This window comes from Malania oleifera, chromosome 2 (assembly GCF_029873635.1).
Source record: "Malania oleifera isolate guangnan ecotype guangnan chromosome 2, ASM2987363v1, whole genome shotgun sequence".
NCBI classification, from domain to species: Eukaryota; Viridiplantae; Streptophyta; class Magnoliopsida; order Santalales; family Ximeniaceae; genus Malania; species Malania oleifera.
Genome location: NC_080418.1, coordinates 33,875,509 through 33,896,322, shown reverse-complemented (window position 1 = coordinate 33,896,322; position 20,814 = coordinate 33,875,509). Strand labels below are relative to the sequence as shown.

The 20,814-nt window shown below is 34.9% G+C and overlaps 1 protein-coding gene across 7 annotated transcripts in view; it reads right to left on the bottom strand.

The window, feature by feature from the left end:
* Positions 1 to 8,042: 8,042 nt before the first annotated feature.
* LOC131147591 (uncharacterized) overlaps positions 8,043 to 20,814 on the bottom strand; it is a 63,011-nt gene continuing 50,239 nt past the window's right edge. For 2 of the 7 annotated variants that reach the window (XM_058097089.1, XM_058097090.1), the window contains exon 11: positions 8,043 to 8,536. The gene's annotated coding sequence lies outside the window, so the exon portion shown is untranslated. Of the gene's footprint in view, positions 8,585 to 20,814 lie in introns of all 7 variants that reach the window. The other 5 variants (XM_058097086.1, XM_058097085.1, XM_058097084.1 and 2 more) reach the window with 4 other exon arrangements.

Here is a 20,814-nt window from a genome sequence, read left to right as displayed (position 1 = left end):
ATGATTGTTTAAGAAAAGTTTGGGCTTACACTTTGAAGACTAAAGATCAAGTTTTAGATGTGTTTAAGCATTTTTAGGTTAAAGTTGAAAGGGAGACTGGAAAGAAGGTGAAATCTGTGTGCTCGGATAATGGTGGAGAGTACATTGGCCCATTTGATGCATATTGTTATAGCCAAAGAATTAGACATCAAAATACCGTCAAGAAAACCCCCTCAACAAATTATTTTGCTGAAATAATGAACCGCACCATACTAGAGAGAATGAGATGTATGCTCTCTCATGCGAAGTTGCCAAAATCATTTTAGGGTGAAGTAGTGAGGACGGCGGTGGACTTGATTAATTTGTCTCCTTCAACTCCTTTACTTGGTGAAGTTCCCAAACAAATTTGGAAAGGTAAGGATTTCACTTATGATCATTTGAAAGTGTTTGGTTGTCGTGCATTTCACATTCCAAAAGATGAAAAATCCAAACTTGATGACAAGACAATGCAATGTATTTTTCTTGGCTATGGGCATGATGAATTTGGATATGGGATCCGGTTGACAAAAAAATTGTTAGAAGCCGAGATGTTGTATTTTTTAAAGATCAAACAATTGAAGATTTTGGCACAGTTGAGCAACCACAATCTAATGGGAATGATTTTGTTGACTTAGAGTCACCTTCTCCACCTTTGGCACATGATGAAAATATGGAAGATGTTCTTCCACCTCTTGAAGATGTTGGAAATGATAAAATTCCTAATGATGTTGAAGATCAAAATGAAGGGGAGCAACAAGTTCAAGAGCAAGCCCATTGAGAAGATCTTCAAGAGAGCCAAGACCTTCAACTGAATATCCATCAAGTGATTATCTTACTCTAACAGATCAAGGGGAGCTCGAAAGCTATCAAGAAGCCATGAACCATGAAAATAAAGTTGAATGGATAGAAGCTATGCAAGAGGAAATGAAGTCTATAGTTGACAATCACACTTATGATTTGGTTAAACTTCCTCCTGGAAAAAAAAGCTTTGAAAAATAAATGAGTGTTTAGGTTGAAAAATGATGAAAAGAATCTTTGGTACAAGGCTAGGCTTGTGGTAAAAGGCTTAGGTCAGAAAAGGGGAATTGACTTTGATGAAATATTCTCACCGGTTGTAAAGATGTCATCTATTCGGGTTATTCTTCACATAGCAGCATACTTGAATTTAGAAGTTGAGCAACTAGATGTGAAAACCGCTTTCTTACATGGTGACTTGGAAAATGAAATTTACATGGAACAACCGGAAGGCTTCAAACAAAAAGGGAAAGAGAATTTAGTGTGCAAATTAAAGAAAAGTTTGTATGAGTTGAAGCAAGCACCACGGAGATGGTACAAGAAATTTGATTCTTTCATGATTGATTATGGTTACTCAAAAATCTCTTCAGATGATTGTGTGTTTATGAAAAAAAATTTGAATGATATTTATATTATTTTCTTACTCTATGTTGATGATATGCTTATTGTAGGACAGGATTTCTCCAAGATTGGCAAGTTTAAGTTGGATTTGAGCAAGTCTTTTGCTATAAAAGACGACCGGCAAAGCAAATTCTTGACATGAGAATTATTCGTGATCGTGAAAAAAGGAAAATTTGGTTGTCTCAAGAAAGCTACATTGAAAAAGTTCTTGAGAGGTTCAATATGGATAAAGCAAAATCCGTTGGTTGCCCACTTGCTAGTCACTTCAAGCCTAGTACAAAACAAAGAGCTACAAGTGAGAAAGACAAGGAAGAGATGAAGAAAATTCCTTATGCTTCGGTCGTTGGTACCTTAATGTATGCAATGGTTTGCACAAGACCGGATTTAGCTCACGCCTTTGGAGTTGTTAGTTGGTTTCTCTCTAATCCAAGAAAGGAGCGTTGGTTAGCGGTAAAATGGATTCTCCGATACCTTAAAGGTACTTCAAAGGTGTGTTTGTGCTTTGGAAATGGTAAATCTACGCTCCATGGATTCACGGATGCAAACATGGCCAGTGATGTTAATTCTAGAAAATCCACTTTGGGTTATTTGATGACTTTTGCAGGGAGAGCTGTGGCATGGCTTTTTAAATTACAGAAATATGTTGCTCTGTCTACTATGGAAACCAAGTTTATTGCCATTACGGAAGCTTGTAAAGAATTGCTTTGGTTGAAGAGATTCTTAAAAGAATTGGGCATAGAACAAGAAAGGTACGTTCATTATTGTGATAGCCAAAGCGCAATTCATTTGAGTAAGAATTCTATCTTCCATTCAAAGTCAAAACATATTGATGTGAAATATCATTAGATTTGGGATGTGTTGGATAAGAAATTATTGCAACTTGATAAAATTCACACCGACGACAATGGTTCGAATATGATGACAAAAGCATTGACTAAAGACAAGCATGTGAAGTGTCGAGTTTTGGCCGAATTGGTGGAGTCGTCCCCATAAGTCGGGAGAGGTAGATTTTTTGGGTTTCCCTCCTGTGGGACCCAATGTCTTGAAAAGGTTTTGTTTTCAAATGTTTGTTAGCTTCCCAATAGGAGCAAAATTTGGAGATTCTATTTTGAAATTCAAAATCAAAGCTTATGCATAGCAGCTCCCCCTCCACTTTGAAATTTTTCTCCGCACACACTGCAAGCAGTTCTGCCAGCCCTCAGTTTTTCTCCATTTTTGTTTTTTCACTCATATAGCCTTTAGCGCCGATAGCCAGCACCTGTAGCCTGCGCCTACAGCAAGCCCACGCCTGCGCCAGTCATCTCTCCATTACAGCAACCTATTGCTACATTCTTCTTCATGTGACTCCGACTGTAGATTATTTATAGCATATTGGTATTTCATTGTGCTCTGCTTTGGCTGGTTAGTTCTTCTTTAGAATTTTGTTCAGAGTATTTGGTGAGGCATCTCCATCTTACTATATTTGTTTATACATTCTTGTGTATTTGCAAGGCTCGTGCCTTTTGTATCCACTTTATATGAACATTTTGGTGATAGTGGATTTGGTTTGCCGTGCCCCGTGGACGTACCTCAACATTTGAGGGAATCAGGTTAAATTTTGTATCTCATTTTATTTATTATTCTTAGCCTAACTAGGCTTTTCAACCTTAGGTTTCAATTATTTTGCATTACTCCATTGATTTACTTGTGGGAATTGGTTCATATATATTCGTATAATTATTTTTCCCAACAAGGTCCAGCTCTGATACCATGTTAGAAAGTTCATCCTCAAACTAGATATCAAGGAGAGAGAGAGAGTTAAGAGGATCTTATACTAATTTTAGAACTGCTCACAGAGACGACGTAGGACTGGACGTACACTAATAAACTTTAAACGTTTTTATTATACAGACTCCGATACCATACAAAACAATCAATTTACATAAATTATTAAGTCAATTAAGTGCACTATAAGAGTATACAGTTTTAATATCTCTGTTTGATGGTGCACCTAACAATTTAGACTCTTAACTAAATTATTTATTTATTTATTTATTTATTAGGCGCTGTCAAATTCTTATAAATTATGCAATTTTTATGTTTCGATATATATACATATAGATACTTCTCTAGTTTAAACAGTGGTGCAACTATATATTTTGATTTTTGTCCACCAAGTTGCATGGAGGTCATTTTTATTTTTTTTGTTAACCTTGTAATCCTGATGTCACTCTCTTTTAATTAATTTGTCCACCATGTCTGCATGCATACTGTATATTCATCATCTTCGTTATTCTGATGTCACAAAAGATATCAAAAGACAAAAACAAGATCTCAATAACTTTGTATAACTTAAAAAGATAGATATCAACAAAGAAATGCACATTCATATCATTCACATATATATATATATATATATATATATATATCTCTGAGAGAGAGAGAGAGAGAGAGAGAGAGAGAGAGAGAGAGAGAGAGCTTGTGTAAACGAGTGGCATCAATTAGAACCTTAGTTAATGCTTAATACTAATTCTCATCTTTCCCATCAAATAATATATATATATATATATATATATATATATATATGATTAAGTTATATTTGAGAACATGAATTTCATATTTTAAATTTATATTTTTATGAATTTAAATAAAATTTAATATAATTTCATATTACATCTTATTTAGATTCACACGAACTCAAATTCAAAACTTCTCCCAACCACAAGATTAAAATCGATATCTAAATTTATGATCTCTTGAATCTTATAATATTTATTTTTATGATATCTAAAAATTTTTCCTCAAAAGAGAATATATTTTCATTTTAGACAAAGGTTAGCATATTACACTTTTATCTCAATCCAGTCTCTGTCCTATACTCCTATAAATCAATATAGGATATAGCCTAATATATTAAAAAAAAAGTGAGAATAAATAAATATATGTAATAAATTAAAGAATATTAATGCATATATATTATATGGGTTGATTGACTCCCACTTCAAATTAAATATAAAATTTTAAGGTAGTGGTACTAATTAAAATCATATAAGCTTGCTTTCACGTTATCTTGGATTTGGTACATCCGTGCTTTATTTTGCCTATTGAAAAACATTTCTTTCACGTTACCTTCAAACAAATTAAATGTGAATAGATTTCATGATGGTCAGATTTTCTATATATATATATATATGGCAACGGCCTATGTGTTGACTATCTTATACCCTCTTAATTAGGGTGATTTAATTTATCATGCAACAGAATTTAAAATTTAAGTTGCTAACCCTAAAAATATTTTGATTATTTTTTTATAGTAGGAGTATAGCGGCTCCACTTGGATGAATCATATTTTCAATAAAATAATATTACATGTAAAAACATGACAAATTTTGAAGAAGGATGTAAAAAAAAAGGGGTCGGGAGGGGGGAGGAAATCAGACTAACACGATGTATGACTTTGAACTCGAAGAGGACAATGTGACCCTATAAGATCACACGAGAGAACAATCACATACACCCACGTGACAGAATGTGACTCGACATCCCTAGTACAATGGTACCAGTCAAGATTACGGATTCTAACTATTCTCCTTTGTTCTCGACTATGCATCCTATCAAAACATACACCCACCACCTCTTTATCTATACACAAAAGCAATCCTTTGAAAAAAAAGTAAATCATTTTAATTACTCCATCCCCTTAGTTCTTCCTTCTTAATTAGAACTCACTTTCTAATTTAAGCATAGGAGCATTTGTCATTAGCCTCGTAAACAAAACTACGTGTCACAAAAAGGAAGGAGACTTAAAAGAAAGTGACACAACACATCTTTTTTCTTTATACGCAAAAGCAATCCCTTAAAAAGGTAAACCATTTTAGTTACTCCATACCTAATTAGTTTCTTCCTTCCTAATTAGAACTCACTTTCTAATTTAAGCATCAAAGTATTCGTGATCATTGAGCTCATAAACCATCTTAAATTAGAATCAGCATTCAACACAAACTACCCATCACAAAATAGAAAGAGACTCGCAAGAATGTGATGAAATTTCATCCTAAATTAGAATCAGCATTCAACACAAACTACCTATTACAAAATAGAAAGAGACTCACAAGAATGTGATGAAATTTCATCCTAAATTAAAATCAACATTCAACACAAACAACCTATCACAAAATAGAAAGAGACTCACAGGAATGTAAAGAGATTTCATCCTTAATTAGAATCAACAATCAACACAAACTACCTATCACAAAATGGAAAGAGACTTGCGAGAATTTGAAAATTCAACATTCATAGAAGATTGATGAACAAATTTTCAAACGGCAGACAACCAACCACGCCCTCAGTTTCATCAATTGGGCATGAGAATTTCAACAGGCAATTTGGAGTACGAACAAATGGTGACAGCACTGCTGCCCCACCGACAGTGCATCTTGTGCCCATTTATGGATTAATATGGGGCAAGTACATCCATATATCCTATCCCCTAAACTCAGAGGAGATGGATCCTTGGATTTAATCAACTTCGCAGTTTAGGATTCAAACACATCTGTCTTTCCTCAAGAAGAAAATTAAGGCCTTTACGTCATGCTTAATTTGTATAATAGGATGGGTAGAAACGAAATAAAATGAATGATTTTAAAACATATATACAAGTTTATTTAACTTAGTTTTCATTCTCTCTTTAAGTTTTTCAAACATAAAATAATTAGTGTAAGTTTGTTTGATAGGTAAGAACGAAATACAATTTTTTCATTTAGGCTTTATATATTTTAAATTATTTTTTTTATTGTATTCAGTTTTTAGCTCAATGTATTACGTGAACTTAGCGTGATCTTAATAAAAAAAAATACAACGAAATGAGTTTAATTAAATAAGTGGGTAGGCTTAAGCATAGGATAAGATTTTGGAGGTGTAGGATTCATTGCCACTTCAATATTGAAGGTTAGAGAATGGATTATGTGAAGGACTACTACTTAAGTTGCTGATAAAGATGGAATTGGATATGACATATGGGCAATATTCAGAATGTGTTTTAATAGATGGGAAAAGTAATGGAGATGAGTTTGGAAGTTCCGTGGGAATGGAAATAACTCCTATATTCAGAAGTTGATGAGGATGAGCCTTCCCTACCTCGTTTTAGATGTTTTGATTTTCATTGGTGGCAAGCTTTGGCTATGAAAAGTGGCCCATTTCTCATATCATATCTTTTAAAAAAAAAAAATCGAAGATTCAAATTTACGACTTGAAAAGTTTTGCATCTTAAACATTGAAATAATGTTCTTAAAAAGATATTCATATTTATTTATTATAATTAAAAAAACCAGCATAATTATGATACACGCTTTTTAACCAGCACTACTATTACTTCTTTTGTAGAACATAATCTATCAAAATATAGGATAAAATACTGAGATTTGACAAGAAAAATACATATTTTCTCTAAAATTTTAGAAACTTTAAGAATCTATCCTATGATTTTAAAATTTTTATATACCTACTTTAAAATTTGTCAAAAATTTCAAGAATCTATCATGTAATTTTAAAATTTTCACAAACCTTTTTTCTTTCCAAGGGATGAGGTGAATAATAACCTTGTTTATGAGGATACTCGGGAACAATTCCTAGGTCAATTAAGGATAAAATGTTGGAACATCATGGGTAAGGATAAGGTAATGGAGCTGCGTGAGAAATTCATAGACCTAGGTGGGATAGGAGAACTGATAAAGGGAATATAAACCGACCTTTATATTTAACAAGGAGAAACTTTTTTAAGGATATTAAAATCTCCAAATCAACTATTAGACAAGTACGTGAAATTTTTAAAATCTTAAAAGGAATTTTTAAAACCTTATAAGAGGTTTGTTTTATGCCAAACCTAGAGGAGGTTATTGTCAACTTTTACCAGCAACTCATGCAGCCATGCACCCAATAAATAAATAAATAAATAAATAAATAAATAATATACAAGATTATAAACACATACAAAACCTTTTTCCTTCTACTTTTTTTTTTCTACTTTTCATATGACAATTAATTCAATTTTATTAAATTTCAACTTTTTGTTTCAACTTTGGATGAACATTTGTCTACATTTTTCCATTTCTATTCTATCATCCCTTTAAGTAATACCAACAATTTTCCATTCCCTCAACCCCAGAGAAACGACAACATTTTAATCTCATTTGAAACTTGAAAAAATATTGAATAAGAAAAATATGAAAAATTCTACTTTTTCATATCTAATAATCATGGAAAATGAAAATATATATATATATATATATATATATATATATATATATAAATATATACCAAATCAATTAACAAAAAATTAATTCTAAGCACCATTAACATTTAATTTTCTTAATTTTTCATTATATTAAAAAATAATTTTTTTATTTTTAATAGTATTTTATATTAAAAAATACAATGAAAATAATTTTTCTTTTTCCTTTTACTCCCAAAACAGAATATTGCCCCAAATGGGCCCTTTAAATATTTTTTCTTCATTCTCTTAGTTGTAGAATTCCACATGGCGTACAAATGATGTGAAACCCATTAGCAAGAAAGAGAGCAAGAGAAATAAAGACAATAAGGGGAAAATAAGGAAGTGCTAAATAAAAATCAAGAGAAAAAAATAAAAGCCTAAATAGGGTTCAGTTCTCAATGTCAATAAAGCTCTTCAAAGAGTACATATGAAGCCTTCATACAAGGCTTAAACACTGAATCGTACAAGGAAACAAGAGACAGAACACTAAATCCCTATAAGATAAATTTACAAAATAAACTTTGCAACTATTAACTAAATAAAATTAATGATTAAGTTAAGTAAAAAAAAAATAGATATCAAATTATTCCTTTCCATATGGATAAATCTCTATGCACTCTGGTCATATCATTAAACCAGAAAAAGCCTATACATATTTCATCACTATAAGCAGGCTTTGACACCTGAAAATTTGTAGATTGTGGCAGCCATTGCGGCATCCAAAAAAAAATGAGCTTCCCAAAATACAAAATGTCATGATTTTTCTTGATGAGGCTTTCTCCCTTGCAGTTCTTCTCCAGTACAACCAATGATATGCAGAAAGCTGCCCATGCTACCACCATATGCTACGTCCTAGCAAAATAGCAGTCCTGCTGAAAATCACCATTTCCTGAACATTCGCTAAATACAAAAGAAACAAAGAGAAAGGATAAATTTCACTTCTGCAAGAAAAACAGATGGAGAAGTTGGCTGATTAATTGGTTGAATTCTGATGGTCGGTTGTGACACTTTCACAAATTGAAAAAAAAAAAGGACTTGGGAGATGAGTGTAATCAAATCACTAGTATCGCTAGTAGTGAATTGAATCAGGATCCTTCTAGCCTTCTCCTTTCTTCTACTACTAAATTTTGTTCTTCAACTCGTTTCTCTGTCTTCTGTAACTCCAACTGGAGCACAGAACATAACATTTTGGATATGAAAGCAAAGGAATCTTGGGAGTAGCCAATCATGGAGAAGAAACTTGATTCAAAATTCATGAGAATCAACTGAAAAACAAGATAAAAATTGTTGGGATTGACGGAATTGCAATTAACTTTCTACGAAGTTGGAAGTGAGGGAATACATGCAACTTTTGTAGGCTATTTAAGTGAGTTATTTGGACAGTCGGATATTTTGGGAAGAGATGCATGCGAGTGTGTGCAGTAATTAGGAAGTTATTTCTAAAACATTCTTTTAACTCATTCGGCAATCATCTCTGTCGATAGTCATTTTTTACCTCTTAAAATAAGAGTTCTTTTCGATATATGAAATAGGAAGCATATGAAAAAGAAGATGAGAAAATAAGTTAAGAGGCGGCCGACTGATCTCTTTAGGCAGTCGACCGGTCTTCTCTAAACTAGCTGTTAGACAGAACCCGCAAGCAGTTGACCGGTCTTTGCCAATTTCAATTTTTGTGACTTGTCTTCACATGATTGGCCAGAGATTCTTGGCCAACCACGTGTACCTTGAAGCCACGTGTCAACTTGAGGGAGACTTTAGGGCAAAGTTTTCCTAAAATTCTGATAGTTAATTTTCAAATTCGAAAAGTTTTCCCTCCACTCCAAGAGATCTATAAAAAGACCCTTGAGGGAGACTTTGCCCTCCACTCCAAGAGATCTATAAAAAGACCCTTGAGGGAGACTTTAGGGCAAGAAAAAGGGAGGGTAAGGAGAGGAAATTTTGTCAGAAAAAAAGTTCAAGAGAATTTTGATTGTAAAGTGATGGAGGAAGACCATATCCCATCAAAGGCGTTCAAGAGCATTTGGGGAAAGTTTTCTTCAAGGAGAAGCCTTCATTCATCTACAGAGAAGGATTGCATTTAGTGTTGGGCTTTTGTGGAGCCTAGTTGTGTTTTAATTTGGATGACGACCCGACCTCTATTTAATTAGAGATTTCTATCCTAAGGCTTAGTCCACGGAACGGAACCCTAGGCGCAACATATAAAAGGGATTGCTTTCGGGTGATTAGGGTTGGCGTTATTGTACCTGCGAGAGAGCGAGAGCGAGAGCATTGTATCGCCGCACTCTCTGTGTTTGCTTCCTGATAATATTGAAATCCCTGCAACTCCGTGGACGTAGGCAAAATTGCCGAACCACGTAAATATTGTCTTGTGCATGTGATTGAATTTTCTTTGGCGTTATTTTTTCTCTATTTTGTTTCTCACAGGTTTCGGGAATTTGTTCGTTATTCCCAACAATTGGTATCAGAGCCTAGGGTTAGGTTCGAGTGGGAGCAATGGCAGAGGAAGCAGGAAAGGCGTCTAGAATAGAAAAGTTTGATGGCACAGACTTTGGATTCTAGAGGATGCAGATCGAGGATTATCTCTATGGGAAGAAGTTACATCTACCGCTTCTAGGAGAAAAACCTGCTACTATGAAGGACGAGGAATGGACTCTCCTTGACAAATAGGTACTGGGAGTTATAAGATTAACTCTGTCCAGGTCTGTTGCACACAACGTCGTGAAGGAGAAAACTACAGCAGATCTGATGAAGGCTTTGTCTGGTATGTATGAAAAACCATCAGCAAATAACAAGGTACATCTGATGAAGAAATTATTTAATTTAAAGATGGCAGAAAACACATTTGTAGCACAACATCTGAATAAGTTCAATACTATCACAAATCAATTATCGTCGGTAGAAATTGATTTTGATGATGAGATTCATGCACTGACCGTTTTGGCTTCGTTGCCAAACAGTTGGGAGGCAATAAGGATGGCAGTAAGCAACTCTACTGGAAAGGAAAAACTAAAGTATAATGATATACGGGATTTAATTCTAGCTTAGGAGATTCGCAGAAGAGATGCAGGCGAAACCTCAGGATCCGGCTCTACCCTAAATCTTGAGACCAGAGGCAGAGGTAATGACCGAAATTCAAATCGGGGTAGATCAAAATCCAGAAATTATAATCGAAACAGAAGTAAATCCAGACCTGGCCAAAAGGGACAATGCTGGAACTACGGGAAAACGGGTCACTTTAGGAGACAATGCAAAAGTCTTAAGAAGAAGAGTGAGGATGATTCTGCTAATGCTGTAACAGAAGAGGTACAGGATGCACTACTTCTTGCAGTAGATAGTCCACTTGATGATTGGGTTTTGGACTCAGGAGGTTCATTTCATACTACTTCACATCATGAAATCATACAGAACTATGTAGCAGGAGATTTTGGTAAGGTGTATTTGGCTGATGGTACAGCCTTGGATGTTGTGGGTATGGGAAACGTCCGGATGTCACTGTCAAATGGGTCTGTTTGGTTACTAGATAAGGTACGACATATTCCTGACCTGAGAAGGAATTTGATTTCTGTCGGACAGCTTGATGATGAAGGGCATGCGATGTTGTTTGCTGGTGGCACTTGGAAGGTTACAAAGGGAGCCAGAGTATTGGCTCGTGGAAAGAAATCTGGTACTCTATACATAACCTCAAGTCCAAGAGATACAATTGCAGTTGCTGAAGCAAGTACTGATACAAGCTTATGGCACCGCAGACTTGGTCACATGAGTGAGAAGGGGATGAAAATGCTGCTGTCAAAAGGGAAATTACCGGAATTGAAGTACGTTGATTTTAACTTGTGTGAAAGCTACATCTTAGGAAAGCAGAAAAGGGTGAGTTTCTTGAAAAGTGGCAGAACACCGAAGGCTGAAAAATTGGAGTTAGTGCACACAGATTTATGGGGTCCTTCTCCTGTTGCATCCCTTGGGGGTTCAAGATACTACGTTACTTTCATTGATGACTCAACCAGAAAGGTATGGGCTTATTTTCTGAGAAATAAATATGATGTATTCGAAACTTTTAAGAAGTGGAAGGCTATGGTTGAGACAGAGACAGGTTTGAAAGTAAAGTGTTTGAGGTCGGACAACGGAGAAGAGTACATAGATGGAGGGTTCAGAGAGTATTGTGCTGCACATGGAATCAAAATGGAAAAGACCATTCCTGGGACACCACAGCAGAATGGTGTGGCTGAGCGCATGAACGAAACTCTCAACGAGCGTACTAGGAGTATGAGGCTACATGCTGGACTACCAAAAACTTTCTAGGCTGATGCTGTCAGTACTGCAGCTTATCTGATAAATCGAGGACCTTCAGTTCCCATGGAGCGATAGAGAGTTAAATTTTTCTTACTTAAAAGTTTTTGGTTGTGTTTCTTATGTTTTTGTTGATTCTGATGCTCGTAGTAAACTTGATACAAAGTCCAAAATATGCTATTTCATTGGCTATGGTGATGAGAAATTTGGCTATCGGTTTTGGGATGAACAAACCAAGAAAATCATCAGAAGTAGAAATGTGATATTTAACAAACAAGTTATGTACAAGGACAGGTCAACTGTAGTGTCAGATGTCACAGCGATGGATCAGAAAAATTCTGAGTTTATTAACTTAGATGAGTTGACTGAAAATACTATCCCGGAAAGGGGTGAAGATGATAGGGAGAATGTAGAATCGCAGAAAATTCAAATTACACCTGTAGCTGCGGTCCGTGGATCTTCCAGGGCCACTAGACCTCCACAGCGTTATTCACCTGCTTTAAATTATCTTCTGCTAACTGATTGTGGTGAGCCAGAGTGTTATGATGAAGTCTTGCTGGACAAAAGTTCAAGCAAGTGGGAGTTAGCCATGAAGGATGAGATGGACTCCTTGTTGGGGAATCAGACATGGGAACTAACTGAATTGCCAGCAGGGAAGAAGGCTCTGCACAACAAGTGGGTATACAGAATAAAGAACGAACATGATGGTAGCAAGCGTTACAAAGCCAGATTAGTTGTCAAAGGGTTTCAACAAAAGGAAGGCATTGACTTTACAGAAATATTTTCTCCAGTTGTGAAGATGTCAACAATTAGACTGGTACTAGGAATGGTGGCTACAGAAAATTTACATCTTGAGCAGTTAGATGTGAAAACGGCATTCCTTCACGGTGACTTGGAGGAAGAAATTTACATGATTCAGCCAGAAGGGTTCATTGTCCAGGGACAAGAGAATTTAGTCTGCAAACTGAGAAAGAGCTTGTATGGTCTAAAACAAACTCCAAGACAGTGGTATAAGAAGTTTTGATAGTTTTATGCATAAAATTGAGTTCAAGAGATGTGAAGCTGATCACTGTTGTTATGTTAAGTTCTTTAACAATTCTTATATCATTTTACTGCTATATGTAGATGATATGCTTATTGCAGGGTCTACCATTGAGGAGATTAATAATCTGAAGAAGCAATTGTCAGAACAGTTTGCAATGAAGGATTTGGGAGCTGCAAAGCAAATTCTTGGAATGAGAATTATTAGAGACAAGGCTAATGGTACATTGAAGCTTTCACAGTCAGAGTATGTGAAGAAAATTCTCAGCAAATTCAACATGAATGAATCTAAACCAGTGAGCACACCCTTGGGTAGTCATTTCAAACTAAGCAAGGAACAATCACCGAAAACAGAAGAAGAAAGGGAACATATGAGCAAGGTGCCCTATGCTTCAGCTATTGGCAGCTTGATGTATGCTATGGTGTTTACAAGGCCAGACATTGCACATGCAGTGGGAGTTGTGAGCAGATTCATGAGTAGGCCAGAAAAGCAACATTGGGAGGCAGTAAAGTGGATTTTGAGATATCTGAGGGGTTCATCAGATACATGTCTTTGCTTCACTAGTGCAAGTTTGAAACTGCAGGGTTATGTAAACGCTGATTTTGCTGATGATAATGATAGTAGAAAAAGTACTACTGGATTTGTACTTACTCTGGGTGGTACAGCTATATCTTGGGCTTCAAATTTGCAAAAGATTGTTACTTTGTCTACTACAGAAGCTGAGTATGTTGCAGCAACTGAAGCTGGAAAGGAGATGATTTGGTTACATGGTTTCTTAGAAGAATTGGGTAAGAAGCAGAAGATGGGCATTCTACACAGTGACAATCAGAGTGCAATCTTTCTTGCCAAAAATTCGACTTTTCATTCAAAGTCGAAACACATACAAACAAAATACCACTTTATCCGTTACCTTGTTGAAGATAAGCTGATAATACTTGAAAAGATATGTGGATCTAAGAACCCAGCAGACATGTTGACTAAGGGTGTTACTATTGAGAAACTGAAGTTGTGTGCAGCTTCAGTTGGTCTTCTAGCTTGAGGAGAGGAGGTTGAGTTGCAAGGATGAGGGATTGTTTGTTTAGGAGGATTGCAGTTGATATTGGTGATTGAACTAGTCTCCAAGTGGGAGATTTGTTGGGCTTTTGTGGAGCCTAGTTGTGTTTTAATTTAGATGACGATCCGACCTCTATTTAATTAGAGATTTCTATCCTAAGGCTTAGTCCACGGAACGGAACCCTAGGCGCAACATATAAAAGGGATTGCTTTCAGGTGATTAGGGTTGGCGTTGTTGTACCTGCGAGAGAGCGAGAGCGAGAGCATTGTATCGCCGCACTCTCTGTGTTTTCTTCCTGATAATATTGAAATCCCTGCAACTCCGTGGGCGTAGGCAAAATTGCCGAACCATGTAAATATTGTCTTGTGCATGTGATTGAATTTTTCTTTGGCGTTATTTTTTCTCTATTTTGTTTCTCACAGGTTTCGGGAATTTGTTCGTTATTCCCAACATTTAGAGGTTAGTGTTCCACCCTTCTTCTAATGTAGATTGTTTGTGTTTTCTATACATGGCTTGTTTAGATCCTTAGAAGCATGTTCTAGGGTGTTCATGCGATCTTCTCCATTTCTCCCATGTTTCTATGATGTTTTAAATAGTCTTGTAGTGTTTTCTTTCCTCTTTAAAATGTGCATACGCATGCATGAAGAAAGTGACTAAAATGGCACGAAATGGGGTATTTCATTGTATGCAATTGACCAGCTTGTGCAAACAATCGACAAGGCCTATGCGAAAATTCGTTCTTGGAGCAAATAGCCACAACCATTTCATCAGACGTGTATTTTTTATTTTTCCAATGAACTTGAAAATGTAGCCATTGAGGCTACATGCGGTCGACCAGCCCTCTGAAATTTTAGAAGGTGGTCGACCGTCAGCATCAAATCACAAGAGGTACAAAATTGGTACCTTTTTCCATTTTTCTCCAGGATTTGCCTCCATTTGATTTGCTAAACAATTCTAAGTGTAGATCAGTGTATCTTGTGATAATATTGTAAGGGGTTTTGTGATTTTCATACAAAAATCAATTTTTTTATGAGACGAAGCATGATCATGCTTCTCTTAAAGCAATTCAAAGGTTTCAAAAAAAATTTTTTTTTTTTTTTTTCCAAAAACCTTGGAATCACACACCCATGCGGTTTTTGGACATTCTCCAAATCTTTACAAGGTTTCAAGTAAATTTTGTTGTTTCCCTTCCAAAAATTCACCACATTTACAAGTTTTTTTACAAAAATGAAAATCATTTCAAGACAATCATCCATGAACTGGTTTGAGGGTGGAAAAGTGATTTTCCAAAATGTATAAACTTATTTTTAATCTAAATATTTTCAAAATAAAAATAATGTTTTTCAATGAAGGTTTCAATATTAATCAAGGACTTCTAGTGTTTTTCAACAATAATTTTGAATGATTGCTTTTTTCAAAATTGTTTTGAAAACAATTTTTGAACTACAAATGACTTGATTTCTCTTTCGAAGATATGTAGGCAATCACTTTTGTAGATTCATCCACACCAAATAAGAACTCAAATCCTCTTTGCATTGTTTCATCATTTGCATTCTTATGTATGTTTTCTTTTATTTGTTTTGGTGCTTTGATTAGGCATCATATGGAAGTTTTTTAAGAGTTTGTTTTCTTTCAAAAATTATTTTCAAAATGGAATGTCCACACACACACACACACACAAAGCAAGCTTGGTAACCGTTCAATAGAATGGGTGTTTTAGGGTGCTAACCCTTTAAATTCTCAAAAGAAGAAAATTTATAGTGTTACCTTCCCTATGCACAATTGTACTCCTAAACCTAATCTCTTCAAAAGGTTTAAGATTAACCAATCGTTTGTGTAATCTATGCTTATTTATTTTCAAAATACTCATCAATTGTTGACAACCCAAACGGGTCCTAAAAACCCAATGTTGACAATCTCCTTCCTCTCATTTAAACCCTAACCAAGTTGTCCTCTGTGCATTTTGGTTTCCTATTCAAAACTCGTTCATTGTTCTTCTCGCGCAATGGTGTCAAAAATTCAAGGCAGCAAAGTGCAAAAACCAAAAAGGACGTCCTCGGGCCACAAGGAGAGAGTCATCACAATATACAGAGTCTTAGCCCTATTTATATGCACAGAGGTTGTTCCCTTGGACTTGAATCTATGAACAACCAATCACAAAAGAGTAACCTTCCAATTGATCCATGGCAGGAAATTGTATGGCCTGAAAAGTCATTTTCCTAGAAAAGGTTCTTCCAAAAGCCCTAGAACTCAGACAGTCAAAATATCATATGGACTTAACAACTAAAAATCTTGGACTAGTTCTTCAAATTCCATGGGAAGGGATTCACTCTATCCAAGACATAAAAATAAAAATAAAATAAAAAATAAAAGGGAAGGTTAGGTTGTCAGGCTGTTTGTTTAGGAATTCAAAAACCAAACCAGAAGCAGCCCTTCTTGTTACTATGAAAAATAGGGTTCATCACATAATGCCAAGAAAAGGATCAATGACCATGGTCTTTGACAATGACCTCCCATCCCTGAGAGTCCTCATTAAATGTCATTTTATCAATTTACCTATTTTTATGTTGAATCATATGATTGCTGTTACAAAGAGAAAGAGTGCATCTCTTCCTTATGGTCACATTCTCTGCAAGCTCGTCAAAAAATTGGGTGCTAGGTCTTGAAAGAGAACATTCTCTTTTTATTGAAAAACCTTATGTTCATAATTATTAGTCTCTCATCTCCATGAGATTCATTCAAATCGACTCCGACTGGAAAAAGAAAGAAGATCCGAGCACATTCATCTACTCTGCCTCGAAGAGGGTCTTCTACTCCCTTAGATCAATCTACTCCATCTGCTCCCTTCTCTAGCAATGCTCTTTCTCCCTCTTTGGCAATTCAACCATTAATATGCTCATATTGAGGAGATTAAAGAAAAATTTTCATTATTGACAAAAAACATGCAATGTCTGCAAGAATTAGGAAGCTGGAATGTGATCACTTTTAGATCATTAAGAATCAAGAGTAGTTGTTAAAGCAAAATGAGGAGCTACTAGCACTTGTGCAGCCCCACCCTTTGTTAGGGCTTATCACAAATCTAGATCATTTCATTTGGCTTGAGAAAATAATTTGTACTGTATTTGAACATTTATCTTCTAAGATCTCTACTTTGTTTGCTTTTTGCTGCTGACAGAAAGGGGGAGAGTGGTGTTTCTTCATTGTTTTTTTGATACTTTTTGAAAGATAGTACGGTATTATTGGCAACTACAACTAATGTTGATTGTAGATCATTTGATTATACTATAGTTTTTTGGTTGATTCATGTCTGTTTAATATTATTGTTGTTTGTTGTGCATGATTTGATTAATGATTAATGCCTTGATGATAAGAAGGTTGATCTATGTTTTTTTCTATGATTAATGTTCACCTTATTGCTAGCATAAATTTAGGGGCCATATACCAGTGTTCTTTAGGTTAGTTTGATGAAAAAAAAAAATTTCTACTGAGATGCTCGTGTTGTTGGCATAAATTCAAGGGGAGTATATTAGGACATTTTAAGATTATTGATTGGCTTAGGGATTTATCTTATGTGTCACCTCCTCCTTTAGAAGGTTTAGAGGGTATTAATATGTTCAAAGATGAGGTCCCCAACGGAGAACAAAAGGGTAAGGATGGAATTCTGCCTACTCAAATTCAAGAATAAATTTCTGAGAAGGATATTGAAGCTCAAAGTTTGTTGGATGACTTGGGCCTCATGCAGTCTAATCAAAGGAGTAAATGAAGTTAAACTTGATGGTGGCAAATCCAAGGTGAAGAAGGGTCAGAGGGAATTAGCTAATTTGAAGTGTTTGCCGGACATGACGGGAAGGGATTAAAGAGGAGATTTCTCGGCTAATCAAAGCAGATTTTTACTTTTGTTTTGCTTTATTTTTTCTTTTTTCTTTTTTCTTTTTTCTTTTTTATTTATTTTTTTAGGATTTAGTATCCTCTCTATGATTGCACATTCTCTTAATGCATCTTCTTTTATTATTAAAAAAATTCTCCCAAAATGTATATTCAAAAAAATATTGTCATCATCAAAAAGGGAAGAATGTCAGAACTATGAGTGTGTATGATAAAGAAACTTTTGATGATGTACAAAACATTAAAAAGATTGAAAATTCACTTTTAGAAGCACCGTTGGACGCATCATTAGATGCATTATTAGAAGCATTATTACACACATAGTTAGACACAATGTTAGATGTATCATTAGATGATGTGCGACTATTATGTTAGACGCACCATTAGATAATATTCCTCTCAAATGCACCATTAGATATTGCTTGAGCTCATTCAATTAGTCTATTAGTTGCTAGCCTAATTAATTTTTAGTATTAATATTTTCTGGAAAATATATAATTGAACCTTATTATTCTGACTAAGAGCATTCCGCTACTATTGTACAACCAAGGTCTTAATTTTTTATTTCGACTCAAATTTCGAAGCTCCAAAATTACAGAAATTTTGGTTGAACTCTCAGTTTCAATTTGAAAAAATAATGGAAACCAATAGTAAATCATGGAATTTTTTTATGAAACTTTAAAAATGGTTAATACACGTAATAATATAAGTTTTACAACTAATATATTACAAGTTAAATACATCTATGTTGTGTATAAGGTGGGAAAGTTGTAATATAATATGTATATCAAACACATTTGTAAGATAATGTGCATTTAACACATTCAATTAATGCAAATGAAATTCCTAAATCATTTAAATGTTATTTATTATACAAATAATGATAATTTAGACATGAATGGTTAGATAAAATGTTGTTGTAAGTTTATTTTTTATATAATTTCAAAAGCTCCCATTATAATTTTTTTGTTTTAATAAAAGAAAAAAAAATAAAGAGAGAAATTTCACTTCGCTCCTAAATCTCTCGTTTGAATTCTAAGAAAACTTCATTTTAAAGTTAAAATTTCAACAATTTTCGCTAAAATTTCAAGATTTCAATCAATTTCAGATAATTGGTTGAAGTTTTGACAAAAATTAAAAATTATGTAAAACAAAAATCAACTGCCATTCGATTTCAAGGATGATGGAAATCGAAAATTTTGACCAAAATTTCAACAATTTCACGGACATTTAAAACCATGTTGCATGCAAGGATAGATTTGCTTTTCCAGATGATGTTAGCTGGGAACTATTGGCAAAATGTTCAACAGAACCTTCAAGGACAAACCCGTCACTCAATGGAAGGCCTTGAAACAGAGAATGAATAGCTTCCCTCCTACAAGAACTTGTTATTTGTGCAACTCTAAAACCATAAACAAACCTTAAAATAAAGGAGTACCTTCCTTCTCCTTTAAGAATTAGTTATTTGGGCAATCCTTAAACCATTAACAAACCTTAACTGTGACTAGTTATATTAACTAGATCAAGGAGCTTATGCTCCATACTAGTAATACTGACACATCACATAATCACCAAGTTTTTTAATAGTATTAAAAGGAAATTATGATAGATTTTTTTCAAAAAAAACAAAACTTCTTTATAGGAGAGGTTAAGTATTATTCTCCTAAGACCCTCGAGGATGCCCACCAAACGGCCTTGCCAAGAAGTTTGTGCACAATCTAAACCCGTTTCATAGTTTAGGAAAATTTCCTAGTCTACTTCTACAAAGAGTATTACTAGGAGTCTTAGGACTATGGAGCAGCAAATGCATCTTTCAATGATCCATAGGCTTGTAGTTCTAGAGTTCATGTCATCATTTTATGCTAGAGTTCATATGATTGCTCAACGTCCCCAATAAGCCTTGGCTTTAGAGTATGAGCAAATGGACCCAAACAAGATTGAATATCAAGTTGCAGATGCCATTGAGTACTCTGAAGATGAGAATGAAATAGATGATGACATCCATGTCAGTGTCGTGAGATGTGTTTCATCCACTTCTGTGAATAATGACAAATGGAAGAGGACCACTATCCTCTACACTTCATCAGATGTTGTGCAGGTCTTGTAATATATTGATGGGAGTAACAATATAAATGTTGTGCCTAAGGTTGCTTTCGTTAAATTGAATGTTAAAGTATAGCCACCCCCCTAGCTTTTTCGAGTAGCTTGGTCACACAAAACCCCATTTCCGGTTACAAAGATGTGCACAATGCCCACCTAGTTAGAAGATTGTTGGTATGAGGTTTACTGCAAGTCTGTGATATATGTTACCCATGGATGTGGCCAATGTCCAGGCATTCTTGGTTATATGTTTTGAATGTAAACAATGTAAGGAGAACATTTATGTATTTGGGCACAAGCAAATGAATATAATTCTCAACATTTTGCCAAGCCACACCCAAATACTCTAGAAATAAGGCGGCCCCACAATCCAGTTAAGAAAGCTACCCATATCCTAAAATTTAGGGTATTTAAAAAGGAAGGCATGAACAATAAGTACTTGACAGTAATTATAGTCAAGAAGATCCCTTTGGAGGTTAGTCATTCTGCATACATGAGTTGTCTCCTATTGTAGGAGATACGTTGACTAAGTTTCAAGTGTTTTCACAATTGCCACCCACGATAGATACTCAGTGTGCCACAATCTTCCCCACTACAAGTTGAATCCTAAGGTGCATGCATAATTGATTATGAAGGTAGGATAGCTTGTAAAGAAGGATTTTGTGAGGCATAGCCTTAGTCATTGCGTCGTGCTGGCCTTTTTGGCCTCTAAGAATGATGGATCATAGAGGATGTAAGTGATTAACAAGATTACCATCAATTATA